General features: G+C 44.6%; 1 long non-coding RNA gene across 1 annotated transcript in view; it reads left to right on the top strand.

Moving 5' to 3' along the window:
- Window positions 1–17,039, top strand: part of LOC118658902 — an 18,056-nt gene extending 1,017 nt beyond the window's left edge. The window contains exons 2-3 of the long non-coding RNA XR_004968406.1: window positions 11,818–11,890; window positions 16,891–17,039. This is a non-coding gene — a long non-coding RNA (uncharacterized LOC118658902). The remainder of the gene's footprint in view (window positions 1–11,817; window positions 11,891–16,890) is intronic.

Here is a 17,039-nt window from a genome sequence, read left to right as displayed (position 1 = left end):
AGAACCACTGGGATAAAATGAAGAGACAAATACTTCTATTACATTGGCGGATACAGGATGGTTAACAATTGATATTTACAGCACATACAGACGGTATTTGGGCAACAAGATATTGATGAGGGGCTCGGTGGTCTCATGCTCTGGTGGGAGATTGCGCCCCGAGAGTCTGGGAAAAGGGGGTTTCTCTGACTTCCCAAAGGTGTGTTAAGACATATGCAAAAAGACAAGAGGCCCAGTTAGGATGAAGACTGACCTCTGTCAAGGGAGACACCAGCCTAGGATGTAAGTACTCACCATGACTCACTTTTAGTTAAGTTTTAATTTCAGACCGTCCCATATGCTTACTTTCAGCCTCTGAGTTTGTAAGGCTGCCAGGCAGGCCTCCCTGAGTTTGCCAGGTTAATATTGTCCACACTCCCTACTGCATGTGTTTCCTTCTCAGTGTCAATATTCTGCTCCCTGAGGCTGGAGCTCAGTTCTAATCTTCCTTGGAACCTTCTCCGACAGTCCTGACGCACTGTTGGTCTTTTTCCTGGGCTGTACAGTTTAGCACTTACTATTCTGTGTCCTGTTCCCTCTTCCCCAAGGGAAGGTGCAATGACATACAGTATCTTGCTATGACATATAGTGGTGCTGAAGAAATAATGTCATAAACTGAAAAGTGCATAACTTCAACCTCACCCTTCTAATGTCTTAGAACTATGTTAGAATGAGAGCTCATATATATAAGATTCTCACAAACAACATGTGAGCAATGAACGTGTGTCCAGTGTGTGAAGAATAAATTGATTTTCTTTTTCGTTGAACTATTTAAAAGGTGAAAGGGATTTGTCTTATGGAACCATGTAACAGCCACCAGAGTTGAATATGAATCTGGCCTCTGCCGCTCACTGGCTGTGTGACCCTGGAGATAAAATAAATCAGTAAACCAGAAGGTCTAGAGGAATATGTTAAATGAAACCTGAGATTGCAATCAGCAAGACTGTAGAGAAATATCAATGAATATAAATTTCATACTCTGTACTCAGCACTCAGCACTTAGATATCATTCAGTTGTTTTAATGAATAAATAAATGACCTTGCCCAGCCAGTGTGGCTCAGTGGTTGAGCATTGACCCATGAACGAGGAGGTCATGGTTCAATTCCTGGTCAGGGCACAAGCCTGAGTTTTGGTGTCAATCCCCAGTAGGGGGCATATAGGAGGGAGCCAATCGATGATTCTCTCTCATCATTGATGTTCCTGTCTCTCCCTCTCTCTGCAATCAATAAAAACATACATATTTTTTTTTTAATATATTTTATTGATTTTTTACAGAGAGGAAGGGAGAGAGATAGAGAGTTAGAAACATCGATGAGCAAGAAACATCGATCAGCTGCCTCCTGCACATCTCCTACTGGGGATGTGCCCACAACCCAGGTACATGCCCTTGACCGGAATCGAACCTGGGACCTTTCAGTCCGCAGGCCGACGCTCTATCCACTGAGCCAAACCGGTTTCGGCCATACATATTTTTTTAAAGAAATGACCTAGATCCACATTCTGGTTTCATCTCTCTTAATAAATAAGCTGCATGACCTCAAACAGGCCAATTTCCTCTCAGAGGCCTCTGCTGTGAATGAAAGGTTTCTGCACTATGATCTTGAAGTTTTTTTTCTAGCACCCACTCTCTAATTCCAAATTAAGACGTACTGTAGATGTGTAGACTGCAGGAGCTCTGGAGAATTCAAAGAACAAAATGTCACCTACACATCACCGTATCGTGGCAGTGATATTTATTTGCTGATGCCCCAATGTGTTTGTGGTCAGACACCTACGCAGCCTCACTCCAGCCATCATGCACGAACTTGCCAGAGGGTTCAAACACCGCAGCACTTCTGTAAGGCTGCACGATGCTCAGTGTCCTCTCTCCTGCTTGCTGGGGATGCCTCATCATCATCATGCATTTACAGAAATATGCATGCCCTGTCACAATATCCAGTTATTTCCAGTTCTTATCTCTAGGAGTTACAGCCTCAGGACTTGGCTAAAGGAGGAATGAGACAAAACATACATTGTACATAATCTATGAGATATAGAGGAGAAGAAGCTGGGCTTGTTAATATTCAGGCACCACTGTGTTCTGGAAGCCTTTCCTCCTTCTGCTCCAGGCTGGATTTGATGTCCTTCCTTTTCTTTCTGTCACCTTGTATACCTCTCTGTCATTTTATGTGCCACATTATTTTCTGTTTCCATTTATGAGCCTGTCTCTCTGACTAGCTTAAGAGACTTGTTGGCAGAAACAATTTTGTGTTTAGCACAGTGCCTGGTATATCCTAAGGATTCAGTTTGTTGAATGAATGAATGAATTTAATTAATCAAACTATGAGTGAAGAAGTAATTCCATCAAGGCTTATCCTTTTTCCTAAGAAGACTTATCCTATATAATAAAAGCCTAATATGCTAAGTGTCCGGTCTTCCAGTCAGCTGTTCAACCAATCAAAGTGTAATATGCTAATGATATGCTAAGTCTGCTCAACTGCTCCCTATGACATGCACTGAGCACCAGGGGGCAGACGCTCCAACCAGTAGGTTAGCTTGCTGCTGGGGTCTGGCCGATCAGGGATCAGGACGAAGTGAGATGGGACGGACACGCCCTGGAGCCCTCCCGGGGCCCCTCCCTGGCTGGCCAACCTCCCGCGTCCCTCCTGGCCCCGATCATGCACTGGTGGGTCCCTTGGCCTGGCCTGCACCCTCTTGCAATCTGGGACCCTTTCGGGGAGGTCAGAGAGCTGGTTTTGTCCCGATCCTGCAGGCCAGGCCAAGGGAACCCACTGGTGCACTAATTCATGCACCCGTTCTCTAGTCTAAATATAATATACTAATAAAATAGTTGAAACTTTTACTTATTTGAATGATTTATTTTATTTTAGCTGTTTTGAGATGAAATGCCTCTAAATTTAATTGCCTACTGAGTGGTTAGAGCAATCACAGATGTGGGAAATTCTCTTGCTTATTTTTCCAAAGCATTTAAACCACAGGAAGCTGTTGCTGTCTATCCATTCGCGACCACAATCTTTTAGAATTACCCAGTCAGTGACCATTTGTGAAATTGTCCAGTTTCACCCCAAAGAATTTGCCTTCTTTGATTTTACTGTCTTCTCTTCCACTCTTCTCTTTTTGCTCTTTATTTTCAGTCCAGCATGTGAGTAACTTGGAAGTTGTCACTCTGCCCTAACCACTAAAAAGTTGAACAAACTAAATTCAATAACTCTTGCCCTACCAGTGTGGCTCAGTGGTTAAGCGTCAACTAATCAAACATCACTGTTTGATTCCTGGTCAGGGAACATACCCAGGTTTTCGGCTTGATCCCCAGTTAGGAAGCATGCAGGAGACAGCCAATTGAAGATTCTCTCTCATCATTGATGTTTCTATCTCTCTTTTCCTCTCCCTTCCTCTCTGAAATCAATTTTAAATATATATATATATATATATATATATATATATATATATATATATATATATTTTTTTTTAAATCAACAACTCTTCTTAGATCCATCAGAGAATTTAGATCAGTGGTTCTCAACCTTCTGGCCCTTTAAATACAGTTCCTCATGTTGTGACCCAACCATAAAATTATTTTCGTTGTTACTTCATAACTGTAATGTTGCTACTGTTATAAATCGTAATGTAAATATCTGATATGCAGGATGGTCTTAGGCGACCCCTGTGAAAGGGTCGTTCGACCGCCAAAGGGGTTGTGATCCACAGGTTAAGAACCGCTGATTTAGATCAAAGGGAAAATTGCTACTACAAAAAATTGGAGAGACAGACAGGCAGATCCACAGAATCCAACTTACTGGAGCAGGAACCCACATACAGAAACCTTCGTGAGAACCAGTACCAAAGCACGAAATTTTACTGTAGTTCTTTTCTTCTGTTGCTTTCTGAAGCACTTCTTTCGTATGCTCTCCTTTCTCAGCAAGCTACTTCAATACCTGTTTCATGAGATTTGTGTCTTTCTTCTGCTGCTTCTAAATTCTTTTGAATTTCCTCCGGGAGAAGATTCTTGTTCTTTAGAGGAAAAAGGGAAAGTTCTGAAATAAATTCTTTAAAAAAATTTTTTTAATATGTGTTTTTATTGATTTCAAAAAGAGGAAGGAAGAGGAAGAGAGAATCATTGGTCAGCTGCCTCTTGCACAACCCCTATTGGGGATCGAGCCTGCAACCTTGGCATGTGCTTGACCTAGAATCAACTGTGACTCTTGGTTCACGGGTCGATGTTCAACCATTAAGCCACACTGGCCAGGCTGGGGTAAATTCTTTTGATTGAGGGCTGAGAACCATCTCAAAAGCTTGGCTTAAAGCACATTTCTTCAGTAATTTCACCTGAATATCAGAAGTAGTCATGGGGGACAGAGACAAGAGATTGGCAGTGTATTCTACACAATTCACTGGCAAAGAAAGCCCCCTGTTTTGTCTATGCCCACCATGGTGGAAAACTAAATACCCAAGCTAATATTAATCAATAATGCTGACCTCCTATAGTTCTTGGGGTTTAAGCTTCTTATCCCACAGTGGAAAAATTCATTATTTTAATGAACCTATAGGTTTTAGGTTATAATAATATTTACTGCCATAGGTCATGAAAAATTCTACCTCCCTTTTTGATTTTTTAAGGTCATGATTCTTATATACCGCAGGCTAGGACCAAAAACATAGGACTACAGGATTCCAACATCAGAAATTAAAATAAGAGACAGTGAAATGATATCACCATGACATAGCATTCGTGCAGCACCAGACCAGGGATGTATGTCCTCTGGTCCAGGCTAGGAAAAATGGATAGCACTCCACTCAGTCAGAGCACACCTTGTACTTAGGCCACTCCCCTTCTGCCTTGTGCCTTTTCAAATCTCTCCAAACTCTCAACCCTCAGAACCTGCCCATGGGTTAAAGAAACTATTTTACCAGCATCTAATCTATTGGGCTTTTATCAGTATCTAACTGATACAATGAAGGAAAATACTCAACTTCACCCCTTTTTAGCCATCCTGTTCCAACGTGGGGGGAAAGGGGCCCTGAGAAGCACTGGTGAAGCTTACAACCTGGGGTCACAGGCTTATTATAAGACTGAGGCCTAATCATAGGTCTATAGAACAGCATCCCCACCCCTCCATCTTACCACCACATCACTAAGGCCTGATTACTATAGTGCCTTTTACCCAATACATTATGTGCAACTTTCAACAAAAACTACAAGGGCATACTAAAAGGCAAAAGCAACAATGAAAACTCTCACAGCTTATGGAGACAGAGCACGCATCCAGAGGCAGAATCAGAAATGACAGGAATGTTGGAATTACTGGACCAGAAATTTAAAATAACTGATTAATATGCTAAGGATTCTAGGGAAAAAAGCAGACAACACACAGAAAGAGATAAATAACATAAGAAAAGAGATTGATAGTGTAGGAAAGAATAAAAAAGAAATGCAGTAGAGCCTTGGCTAGTGTGGCTCGGTTGGTTGGAAGTCATCTCATGCACCAAAAGGTTGCTGGTTCGATTCCTGGTCAGGGTACATGCCTGGTTTGCGGGCTCAATCCCTGGTAGGGGGTGTGCAGGAAGCAGCATATCCATATTTTGCTCTCACATCGATGTTTCTTCCTCTCCCTCTCCCTTCCCCTCCATCTCTCTCTCTCTCTAAAAAAACAAAACAAAAACCAATATCTGCTCTCAGACCACAATGGAATTAAAATAGGGATCTATAAGAGAAAGGTATCTGAAAAATCCCAGACTACATAGAGATCAACAACACACTTCTAAATAATACATGAATCAGCCGAAACCGGTTTGGCTCAGTGGATAGAGCGTCGGCCTGCGGACTGAGAGGTCCCGGGTTCGATTCCGGTCAAGGGCATGTACCTGGGTTGCGGGCACATCCCCAGTGGGAGGTGTGCAGGAGGCGGCTGGTCGATGTTTCTCTCTCATCGATGTTTCTTACTCTCTATCTCTCTCCCTTCCTCTCTGTAAAAGATCAATAAAATATATTTAAAAAAAATAAAAATAAATAAATAAATAAATAATACATGAATCAAGGAAGAAATCTCAAGATAAAATTTAAAACATTTGAACTAAATGAAAATGATAAAAATAACTTACCAAAATTGGTGGAATGCAGCAAAAGTAGTGCATGATGGGAAATTTATACCATGAAATGCATATATTAGAAAAGAAAGACTTAAAATCAATTATCTTAGAAAACTAGAAAAAGAAGAGCAAGTTAAATCCAAAGTAAGCAGAAGAAGATCGCTTCTCGGCCTTTTGGCTAAGATCAAGTGCAAAGTAAGCAGAAGAAAAAATAGAGCAGAAAACAATAATTTTGAAAATAAGATATGGAGGGATAAGGACACATATGTAATACCTTAATAAAGAAAAGAATTAAATAAATAAAAGTTTTCAGAAAATTTTTAAAAAAGAAGATATCAAAAAAGAAAAGAAGATATCAATAGAAAATATAAATAAAACTAAAAACCGGTTTTTTGAAAGAGTAAATAAAATGAATAAACTTCTACCCAAGTTAACAAAGAAAAAGAGAAGACACAAACTGATGTCAGGAATTAAAGAAGGGATATCACTATAGATCCCATGGATATTAAAAGGCTAATAAGTGTCTACTATGAAAAACTAGAGGAGAACCAAGATGGCGGCATAGGTTAACGCCGGAGTTTGCTGCTTTGAACAACTACTTCAAAAGTGAAACCAAAAAACGGAAGGGACATCACCCAGAACCACAGGAACGCTGGCTGTGTGGAAGTCCTACAACTAGGAGGAAAGAGAAACGCATACGGACACTCAGAGGAGGCGCAGTGCTGAAGTCAAATTCTGAGGTGCGGAGTGCGCGGAGCGGGCTGGCAGCGGAGGGCGCGGTTGGCGTTTTCAATCGGGAGGGAGTCGCAGACTCTGAGCTCCAGATCCGGGCGAGTCTTTAGGGACCCAGACTCAAACGGGAGAAGCGGGACTGTCTGGCTTCGGTCAGAGCGAGTGCAGCTTTCTCTCTGAGCTTTGCAGTGGGTGCTGGGACCCAGAGAGGCAGAGCTCCTGGGGACAGGACTGAGAGCCGCCATAACTGCTCTCTCTGGCCCACCCTGTTGATCCTGTGCGACCCGCCCCGCCCAAGCCCTGCACAGAGGCATTCTCAGGTAAAGGCTAGATTAGCACCTCCCTAGAGGACAGAAGTTCTCTCACTGCAGACACAGCTGATTCTCATAGCCACTTGGCCTGGAGGTCAAACCCTCCCTGGAATTAGCTACAACAATCAAGATTTAACTATAAGACTGCGCACAAAGACCACTAGGGGGTGCACCAAGGAAGCATAACAAAATGCGGAGACAAAGAAACAGGACAAAATTGTCAATGGAAGATATAGAGTTCAGAACCACACTTTTAAGGTCTCTCAAGAACTGTTTAGAAGCCACAGATAAACTTAATGAGATCTACAAGAAAACTAATAAGACCCTCGATCTTATATTGGGGAACCAACTAGAAATTAAGCATACATGGACTGAAATAACGAATATTATACAGACTCCCGACAGCAGACTAGAGGAGTGCAAGAATCAAGTCAATGATTTGAAATGCGAGGAAGCAAAAAACACCCAACCAGAAAAGCAAAATGAAAAAAGAATCCAAAAATACGAAGATAGTGTAAGGAGCCTCTGGGACAGCTTCAAGCGTACCAACATCAGAATTATAGGGGTGCCAGAAGATGAGAGAGAGCAAGATATTGAAAACCTATTTGAAGAAATAATGACAGAAAACTTCCCCCACCTGGTGAAAGAAATGGACTTACAGGTCCAAGAAGCGCGGAGAACCCCAAACAAAAGGAATCCAAAGAGGACCACACCAAGACACATCATAATTAAAATGCCAAGAGCAAAAGACAAAGAGAGAATCTTAAAAACAGCAAGAGAAAGAAACTCAGTTACCTACAAGGGAATACCCATACGACTGTCAGCTGATTTCTCAACAGAAACTTTGCAGGCCAGAAGGGAATGGCAAGAAATATTCAAAGTGATGAATACCAAGAACCTACAACCAAGATTACTTTATCCAGCAAAGCTATCATTCAGAATTGAAGGTCAGATAAAGAGCTTCACAGATAAGGAAAAGCTAAAGGAGTTCATCACCACCAAACCAGGATTATATGAAATGCTGAAAGGTATCCTTTAAGAAGAGGAAGAGGAAGAAAAAGGTAAAGATACAAATTATGAACAACAAATATGCATCTATCAACAAGTGAATCTAAGAATCAAGTGAATAAATAATCTGATGAACAGAATGAACTGTTGATTATAATAGAATCAGGGACATAGAAAGGGAATGGACTGACTATTCCTGGGGGGGAAAGGGGTGTGGGAGATGCGGGAAGAGACTGGACAAAAATCGTGCACCTATGGATGAGGACAGTGGGTGGGGAGTGAGGGCGGAGGGTGGGGCGGGAACTGGGAGGAGGGGAGTTATGGGGGGAAAAAAAAGAGGAACAAATGTAATAATCTGAACAATAAAGATTTAATTAAAAAAAATTTTTGTTTATTAAAAAAAAATTAAAAAAAAAAGTAAAAAAAAAAAAAAGAAAAACTATATGTCCATAATTGGAAAACCGAGATAAAATGGGCCAGTTCCTTGGGGGGTGAGGTGGGAACCAACTTACCAAAACTTACATAAAAATAAAATAAAATAAATAGAGACTCTGAATAGGCATCTATCTATTAAAGAAATTAAATGGGTTTCTTCAGATATATTCCCTAAAGTAGAATTGCTGGATCATAAGGCAGCTCCATTTTTAATTTTTTTGAGGAAACTCCATACTGTTTTCCACAGTGGTTGCACCAATCTATATTCCCACCAAAAATGCACAAGGGTTCCCTTTTCTCCACACCTTGCAAACATTTGTTTCTTTCTTTCTTTATTTATATAATCCTCACCTGAGGATATGTTTTTATTGATTTTAGAGAGAGGAAAGGAGAGGGAGAGAGACCGAGAGAGAGAAATATCTAAGTGAGAGTAAAACATTGATAGGCTGCCCCCATACACACTATGACTAGGGATTGAACCCACAACCTGGGTATATACCCTGACCTGGACTTAAACCCACAATCCTGTGTTGCACAGGAGGACACTCCAACCAGCTGAGCCACACCAGTTGATTAATTGCTGACAGCCCTTTTGACAGGAGTGAGGTGATACCTCATTCTGGCTTTAATTTTCATTTCTCTGGTAATTAGTACTCTGAGAATCTTTTCATATATAAATATATATATACACACTAGATGCCCGGTGCACGAAATTCGTGCATGGAGGGGATTTCTCTCAGCCCAGCCTGCACCTTCTCCAATCGGGGACCACTTGGGGGATGTCTGACTGCTGGTTTTGTGGGATCGGGCCTAAACCGGCAGTCGGACATCCTTCTCGCAATCTGGGGCCACTGGCTCCTAACCACTCACCTGCCTGCCTGCCTGATCACCCCTAACTGCCTCTTCCTGCCTGCTTGATTGCCCCCAACCCCTCTGCCTGCCTCTGCCTCCGGGCCTCTCTCTGGGCCTGAACTGCAGCCTCTGTGGCAGCTGCTGATCAGGCCCCACCTCTCTCTCTTTCTCTCTCTCTCTCTCTCTCTCTCTCTCTCTCTCTCTCTCTCTCTCTCTCTCTCTCCAGGCCTTGCCAGCAGCCGCAGTTGCTGCTGATTAGGCCCTGCCTCTCTCTCCAGGCCTCTCTCCGGGCCTGATCCACAGCCACAGAGGCAGCGGCAAGGTTGTTAGGCTTCTGCCCAGCCTGGGCCAGAGGCTAACAACTTCACCTCATCAGCCTCCCCCCACTCCCCCCACCCCACCCCCCTGCCCTGCCACGCCTAGTGACTGGTCATCTGTCTGGTCGTTTAGGATGTGATGTCCCCTGGTCTTTTATAATGTAGATGTTATCCCAGTAAATTTAATAAAAATTGTCTTCAAATTATGCTTACACTGGAAGTGGACCACTTACCAATTTTATTTTAATCATCACTATTGGTGCACCCTGTAGGTGTAAAATTTGGCTTCCACATTGTCAACATTTCTTGGGGGCCAAACCTCAGAGACTTCATAGATAGTTCTGAGGTCTTTGGCCTAGCTCTGAAGTTATTGGCTGCCCAAGTTATCCTTTGAGATGGTGAATTTTTCTACATTGTCTTGGTCTTTTTCTGGATCATTTTTATTCAGTTCCTCATTTGGCCTGTGATCATGGCCACATCTTGTTGGCTTTATAGCTTTCATAGGTTTTCTTGAAGGGGTAGGAATTTTTGGAAAGGCTCCTTTCCTTGAACTCCCTTAAAGACATCTTTTCACCCCCATGGATGTCTTTAGTACCTGAAAGGACAACAGAGTGAGCACAGAAGGACATTGGTTTGTGGGGAAATGGCTGGGATGAAAGGGAAAAAAGTCTTCATGAGAAAAAGCATGGGTTGAGTCTGGAATCTGCCAGGCAAGACCAGGGAGTCTTGGGGAGATGCCACTAAAGAAGAGGAGAAGTCTGGGTGTGGTCCTTTCATTCTTGACACCGGACCTGGGTTAACAGGGCTGTTTCCTCTTTTACCTTCTTTTGGTGAATGGGGTTTGTTGTTACATAACTGTGCTAGGAGTTTGTGGTTTCCTGGTCATCTTCACCATGTCAAAATTTCCCAGGGCCCTACCCCAGGCCTCCTGAACATATACTTTTCTCTAGGACAATGAGGGGCCACACCCCCTAGGCTTTAATTAATCAGGAAGCCTCCCCTCCAGCTAATGGTAGCTCTGGGAGAGAAACTTAGACATCGCAAAGCACCATCCTGACACTTCCATGGGGAGGGGTGAGGAGGCTGAGATGCTTTGGTAAGAGAAGGGGGGCATTTTTTTAGCACTCCTAAGCCTTCTCAAAAATTATTGGCCCCATATTCAATTATGATGGGTCACATGGTAGGGAGATGATGCTTCCTCCAAACATTTCCCTAGGCCACCGATTTCAGTGGTTCATTGTTCTTTCTCATCCTTCACCATTAGCTAGTTTTCATAAGATTTACCTAAAATCTTTTCAAGGTAATGTGACTGTCTCTGTGGAGATGTGAATTACCCTGCTTTCCTAGTACAGGTTGCTCTTATGCACCTTGAAAACTATTTACTTCTTGGCTACTACCAGAGAAATTTTTCATCTCACCCGCCTTGTCCATGTGGCTCTCCCCAGCTTTCTGTTTTCAAGGTTGAAATCATTGCCTTTAGGCTGTCTTTAATGAATAGAATTGCTCAACTGGTTATCTTAGCTTTGTTTAAAATCTTGGGGGTGATCATAGTAGATACAGTATCTAGATTTGGGGTTTAACAGTATAAGGTGAATGAGGCAGGAATTTAAATTCCCAAAGTTGGGCGTCCTGTTTGTATGTTGAAAACTGCACCTCCCCCCACCCCCCCTCCGCCCCAGCTCCTCAGGGAACTCGGGGAGTCAGAGCCTTGGTCTGAGGATTGCAGACTCAGGTTCATAGAGGACAGGAGGCCCAGGCCCTGTCAAAGTATGGGTCAGAGGCAGGGCTAGAGGACCCTACGGAATCCATCTCAGCCCCTGCCATCAGGTTTTGGAATTGCTGGGCTTGGTACCAGTGAGGCCCTGATCTGAGGAGCCGGCCTTGGGTCAACAGGAGGAGGATCCTGGGACCTGCTAGGGCTCAAGGTGAGGAACACGAGGGAGGAGGGAGGGATCCTGAACCCTAGAACAGAATCATCCCACCCAGGGCGGGATGATGACAACAGGTGATTTCTTTCTTTTTTTTTTTTTTTAAGGGATCCGTGGTTTAATCGCGGTCCATGGGCTCCAGAAGAGAACAGAGAGATGAGAAGTAGATGCAAAAGCCAGGTCAGTACCTTAGCATGTTATTGAGTGCACTCGGGGAGGGATTTGTCCCAGGGAAGTCTGTGCGTCCCTCAGGAGAGAAAGAAGCAGCAAGGCTGCCTACAGGGCAGTCTCGGGCTCCTCAGGGGTGCGAGCTCCTGGAGCAGGCTGGCTGCCTTCTGTCTGCTTCCTGGGGTGCAGCCTGGGTGCTCGGCGCTGGTGTGGGTGGCTTGGGCTCAGCATGGCACCAGGAGCCCGCGTCCCTCTGTCCCCTCTGGGGCTGGCGCCTCCTGGATGGTTCAGCAGCCACAGGGCTGTGCGGTCTGGTGCCTGGGCCTCCCCTTGAGGTGACTGTGGCTCCTATCAGAGGCGGGTGTCACAGGAGGGGCGGCTCAGCGCAGGGAAGTTGTCCATGGCCCAGGCCCAGGCCTGTTGGCGGTTCAGGCCCGGGGCAGGGTGGGCTCCGGGCACACACACCGCATCCAAGATGGGTCTTCCAAGGTGGATGGATGCGCTTCCCTGGCTTCAGCCTCCTGAGCAGCAGAGAGGTGAGGTGGGTGCTGGGGAGGAGGGAATGGGCAGCAGGCAATTTCTGCATCTGGGTCTCAGAGACTCTGGGGCTTTGGTACAGGGAGCGGAACCTCAGATACGTAGAGGACCGGCCCAAGTCCTGCCAGAGTCAAGGTGAGAACCCTGAGGAAACACTAATGGGACTCTGGATACCACAATACAGGGGACCCCACCAAGGCCCTCCCCCCCTGTAAGCCCTGGGTGTCCCCAGGGTGGGATGACCACACTCAGAGTTTTCTGACTTCCACAAATGGGTCTGAGAGATCCCGGAACATGGCATCAGGAAAAGGGCCTCTGGTCCACAGAGGGGAGGGCCCAGGTCCTGCTGGAGTCAACCTCGGAGGCAGAGGTTACCTGCAGCGCCTGCCCCTCCCCCCTCTACATTTGGTCATCCCTCCTGACGGCCCTAGGCTATTATTAGTATAGATTAGCCATCTGAATGGTTTCTTTAAAGAACTGCCAATTCTGGTCCTCTGCCCATTTTTAAAATTAAATTATTTAATTTTTGGTGTTGAGTTATGAGTTCTCTATGAATTTTGGATATTAACCCTTTGTCAGATGTAACATTGATGACTATGTTCTCTTGTTAAGTGGGCTGTCTTTTCATTTTGTTGATGGTTTCCTTTGTTGTGCAAAAACTGTTTAGTTTGATGTAGTCCCATTTGTATATTTTTTTTCTTATTTTTCCCTTGCCCAAGGAAATATATCAGGACAAATATAGTTATGAGAAATGTCCACCAAGGAAAACAATGGTGGCCAAATAGACAGACCTTTCTTGTACCTCCTCCCAGGTCCAGACTGGAAATAAAACTGAAAGGGCGAGGGCTCTCCATCTTGCCCCAAATCCTCCATGTTGGGGCAGCAGCCATGTGCTCGGCAAGGCTTCTTCCCGGAAGCCCAAGCCTCTGCTAGCCACACCCAGGATTTCTCTAACCAATGACAATCAAGGGACGTGCGCACCATAGATATGACCACATCCTGTGTAACGAGACTTGTGCCTGGTCAATCGGCAGGGCTCACAGTCCCCTCTCCTCCCCTTACTCCACCCCCCTATAAAACTCCTCTTCCCACCAGGCTAGCTCTCTCTCTGCCACTTGCTGCTGTGTCAGTAAGGAGGGTAGGGGAGCCAAGCCCGGGTTTGAATAAAAGACTCTCTGCTTTTGCATCGGACTCGGCTGGCTCCCTGTTGGTCTATTGGGGATCTTGAAATTTGGGCATAACATTTGGGGGCTCGCCCGGGGTTCCCAAGACTATCGAGGGACCCCCGATCTGGAGAGTCTGACTGACCGCGGTAGGTGTCTGTGTCGTTGTGTGTTCTGTTCTGTGCGAGCTCGTTTCTGAAATCTGTAAGTGCCCGAAGCGGTCTAGGTGGACGCACTGCGAAGGACCACGGGCGGGGGAGAGTTGGAAGACGTTCCGCTCCGCAGGAGGGATGCGTATTCCCCTCACGAGGGATGTGGTTTCCCCTCACGGATTTGAGACGAGGCAGGTCACTCCCGCCGGTTTGGCATAAGGCCATCGTCTAGTTGCTTCCATGGAGTTGGAAGGCTGTATTTTCAGGCCCTTTTAGTTTTCTGTGTATGTTTTTTCTATGGACTTACTGGACGGACATTATAGGATAGACTCAAACTACTCCTTTAAGTATTACGATTGATCATTTCAAGGAGATTGAGGGAGGCTTTAGAGCTCCCTCAGGAGTTGGGAAGTTGTTAGGAATTGAATGGATTGTTTAAACTCTGAATGAATGTCTGGTGAAAGTATGCGAGTGTGGAGGGAGGGGGCCTGCCCTCTCCCCTCCTTTGTGTGGCTCCACGACTTAGGTCAGGTGGGCATCTGAGTAAGGATCTGTGAAAACAGGTCACCCCCTCCCCAAATAAATGCGTCTGGGATTTCTGTGCACATGTAGAGAGAAAAGCTGGCTTAAAACTAATGCGCGCACTGTCCGATTTTGGATAGAGTTTTGAGCTGGAATCTCTTTGCAGATGTGCAGGGTGGAGCCCAAGACTGATCGTTTACGCCACCCCCCCCCCAAAAAAAAAAAGATGCTAGCTAGATTCCAGCAGAAGAATTGGCATTTCCATAATAAAGAACAGCTTTTAAATGCTAACTGAAGGGTGTTAAGGCTGGCTTCCCAAGGAAGAATGTGGTCAATTTACATCTGAAAAGACCAGGTAGGCCAGAACTTGTTTTACAAGGCTCAAATGTGGTTTTCCAGAGCCGCTTGAAAGTAAAAAGTAAAGTTTACTCTAATTTGCCTCATGAAAAATCTAAAGAACAGAATTAAATCTATTGGTTGAATATTGAGAAATGCTGAATATTTAACTTGCCAGCTAAAAGTTTAAGGTTCGGATTGAATTGGGAAAAATTATGTAATTGTAATAACTAAATGCCTTTGCTTATTGGTCTGATTGAGAAGGGAGGATTGATTTTGTGACCTCAACTGAAGATTTTTGCTTTAAAATGATTATAAAAGGTATAAACAGCTAATAAGATTTCTGTTTGTCTACAATGCAGCCACATGACTTGCTGCTCCCCTGGGGGCTTCCATCTTGAAACAGCAAAGGCCCCTCCCTCTGATTTAGTCAGGGGTGGAGCTTTAAGGCAGAGTTTTGCTGCAGAAATGTGAATGGGGCAGGAAGGGTGCTTGCCTCGAGGATTTATTTTTAAGTTAATCTCTTAAATCTAGAAAACCCTGCTTTCCTTAAACTAAGGACAATTAAAGGTTATGTCAAAGTCTTTAAAAGGGACTGATAGCAGTAATCCAATTTCTGAAGTAAAGTATGATTATTTCAGGTAGAAGCTGGTTTCATACTGGTCTTAGAGGGCACATTTTTCCTTTGCCGGGGAGGGACAGCGCAGCTGTCCCAGGGTCGGAGGGCTCCAGTTCAGTGTTCTGGAGACCCAGGATAATGTGTTTACCCAAAGCTGTGGTTTAGATTGCATACTGTAAATTGATCTGTCCTTATTGCTTAAATATGTATCTTTGTTGTTTAAAATTGCTTAACTAGTGAAATTTCTGTGTCTCTTAAAAATTTTGAATGTATTGCTAATCTGAGGAATGTTAATTATTTACGTCACCTAAAAATTAAGGCTAAGAGTTCTAACTAACTGGAAAGCATGGCTTTGGTGTGATGGGAGGAAAGGGAAATGTTGAATGGATGGTAGGCCGGTGAGCTGGGACTGGACACTGGTGGTGGATTGTGAGAAGGGCTGGACGCAGCCTAACTTCTCCTTCCTTGGTACCCCTGAAACGTCAGAGGGTACTTCTGGTCTTGGTTTTCTTGATTTTTCGTTTTGGATTTGTTTGTTTGTGATGAGTACCATTTCTATCTGGATGAGACATAGGTCAAGAATCCTGTCCTGGGATGTGGGAAAGGAAGGCCCCCACATCTGTTCCTGTCAGGTCCCCATCAGGGGACTTAGGCGGTGTTCCTGTTATCTGCTCAAGATCCCAAGACTGTAAAAGTACTTGTTCACTGAAAGGGTGTAAATGTAAATGTTTATTTGATGTTTGTATGTCTGCTTGGGTATAATTATTTATTCATGTAAGTGTGGAAGTCTGCGGAAAAAAAAACAAAACAAAACACGCTTGATTTCTTTGAGGCTGAGTGCTCTGACCGATAGCAAAGCTCCCTGAGCGGCCGCTGGGATCTTTCCCCAAGGGCGCTTGCTCTCTGTCAGAGGTGGAATTGGCCCGCCTAACTAGTAAACATCTCTGTCTGTTTGTTTGCTGGGAACTTTGATTTGCTATGTGATATTCTGTGCTGGCTTGGGATTTTGGAATTCTGGGGTAGATTTAAAAGGTATTTGTGGCTTTTCTAGTCTGATTGGGACATTTAAGGGTGGGGCTCACAGTTCCTCAGGGCAGAGATTTCATGGGCCCTTCCCCCTGCCTGTGAATTAAATAATACAGGCCAGTGTCATTTGGCTTGCTGGTTAAAGGTAGACAGTGGGCCTTAGAATCTGTAAAGGTGGGCGAGAATGAAGATGATCAAATGTACTGAAAGGGTTTGGTACCTGTTGCTGCTAGCAAAGGAGGGGCTAATATCCCCTTCTAGCGCACTCCCTTGAAAGAGGCCTGGTTGCTGCTCTGCCACAAAGGGAACTGGTAGAAAGGTAAGAAAGCAGAGCACTGTAACTAATAAACAGGGTTACCTAGAAGCCATCAGGACTTTGAAGTTCTCCAAGAGAGGAGGAATCTGACTCAGAGACTGGCCGAAACCTCGTTGGGTTGGGAGAACCAGAGGCTATGATAGGGTCCGACAACGGAACAGCCTTTATTTCACAAGTAACGCAGGTAGTAACTAGGGCTATTGGGGCAAATTGGAAATTACATTGTGCTTATAGACCCCAAAGTTCAGGGCAGGTAGAAAGGAACCATGGAAACTGGTGGGGACTGGGCGGCTCTCCTATCATGTTTGGCAGGCCACCCCCTATCATTCCTAACCTTAAAGCTGACTTTCTTGCTGCAAGAACTATCTCTTTCCTTGAGAGGGCTCCAGAGGGCACACGAGGACATTTGGCCGCGCCTCCGCGCCATCTACGAGACCTGCCCAACCCCAACTCCTCATCAGCACAGACCAGGAGATTGGGTCTACGTCAG

The sequence above is a fragment of the Myotis myotis genome, unplaced genomic scaffold (assembly GCF_014108235.1).
Source record: "Myotis myotis isolate mMyoMyo1 unplaced genomic scaffold, mMyoMyo1.p scaffold_m19_p_6, whole genome shotgun sequence".
Lineage (NCBI taxonomy): Eukaryota > Metazoa > Chordata > Mammalia > Chiroptera > Vespertilionidae > Myotis > Myotis myotis.
The sequence above is the reverse complement of the archived record's forward strand: the minus strand, read 5'-3'. Positions and strand labels throughout refer to the sequence as shown.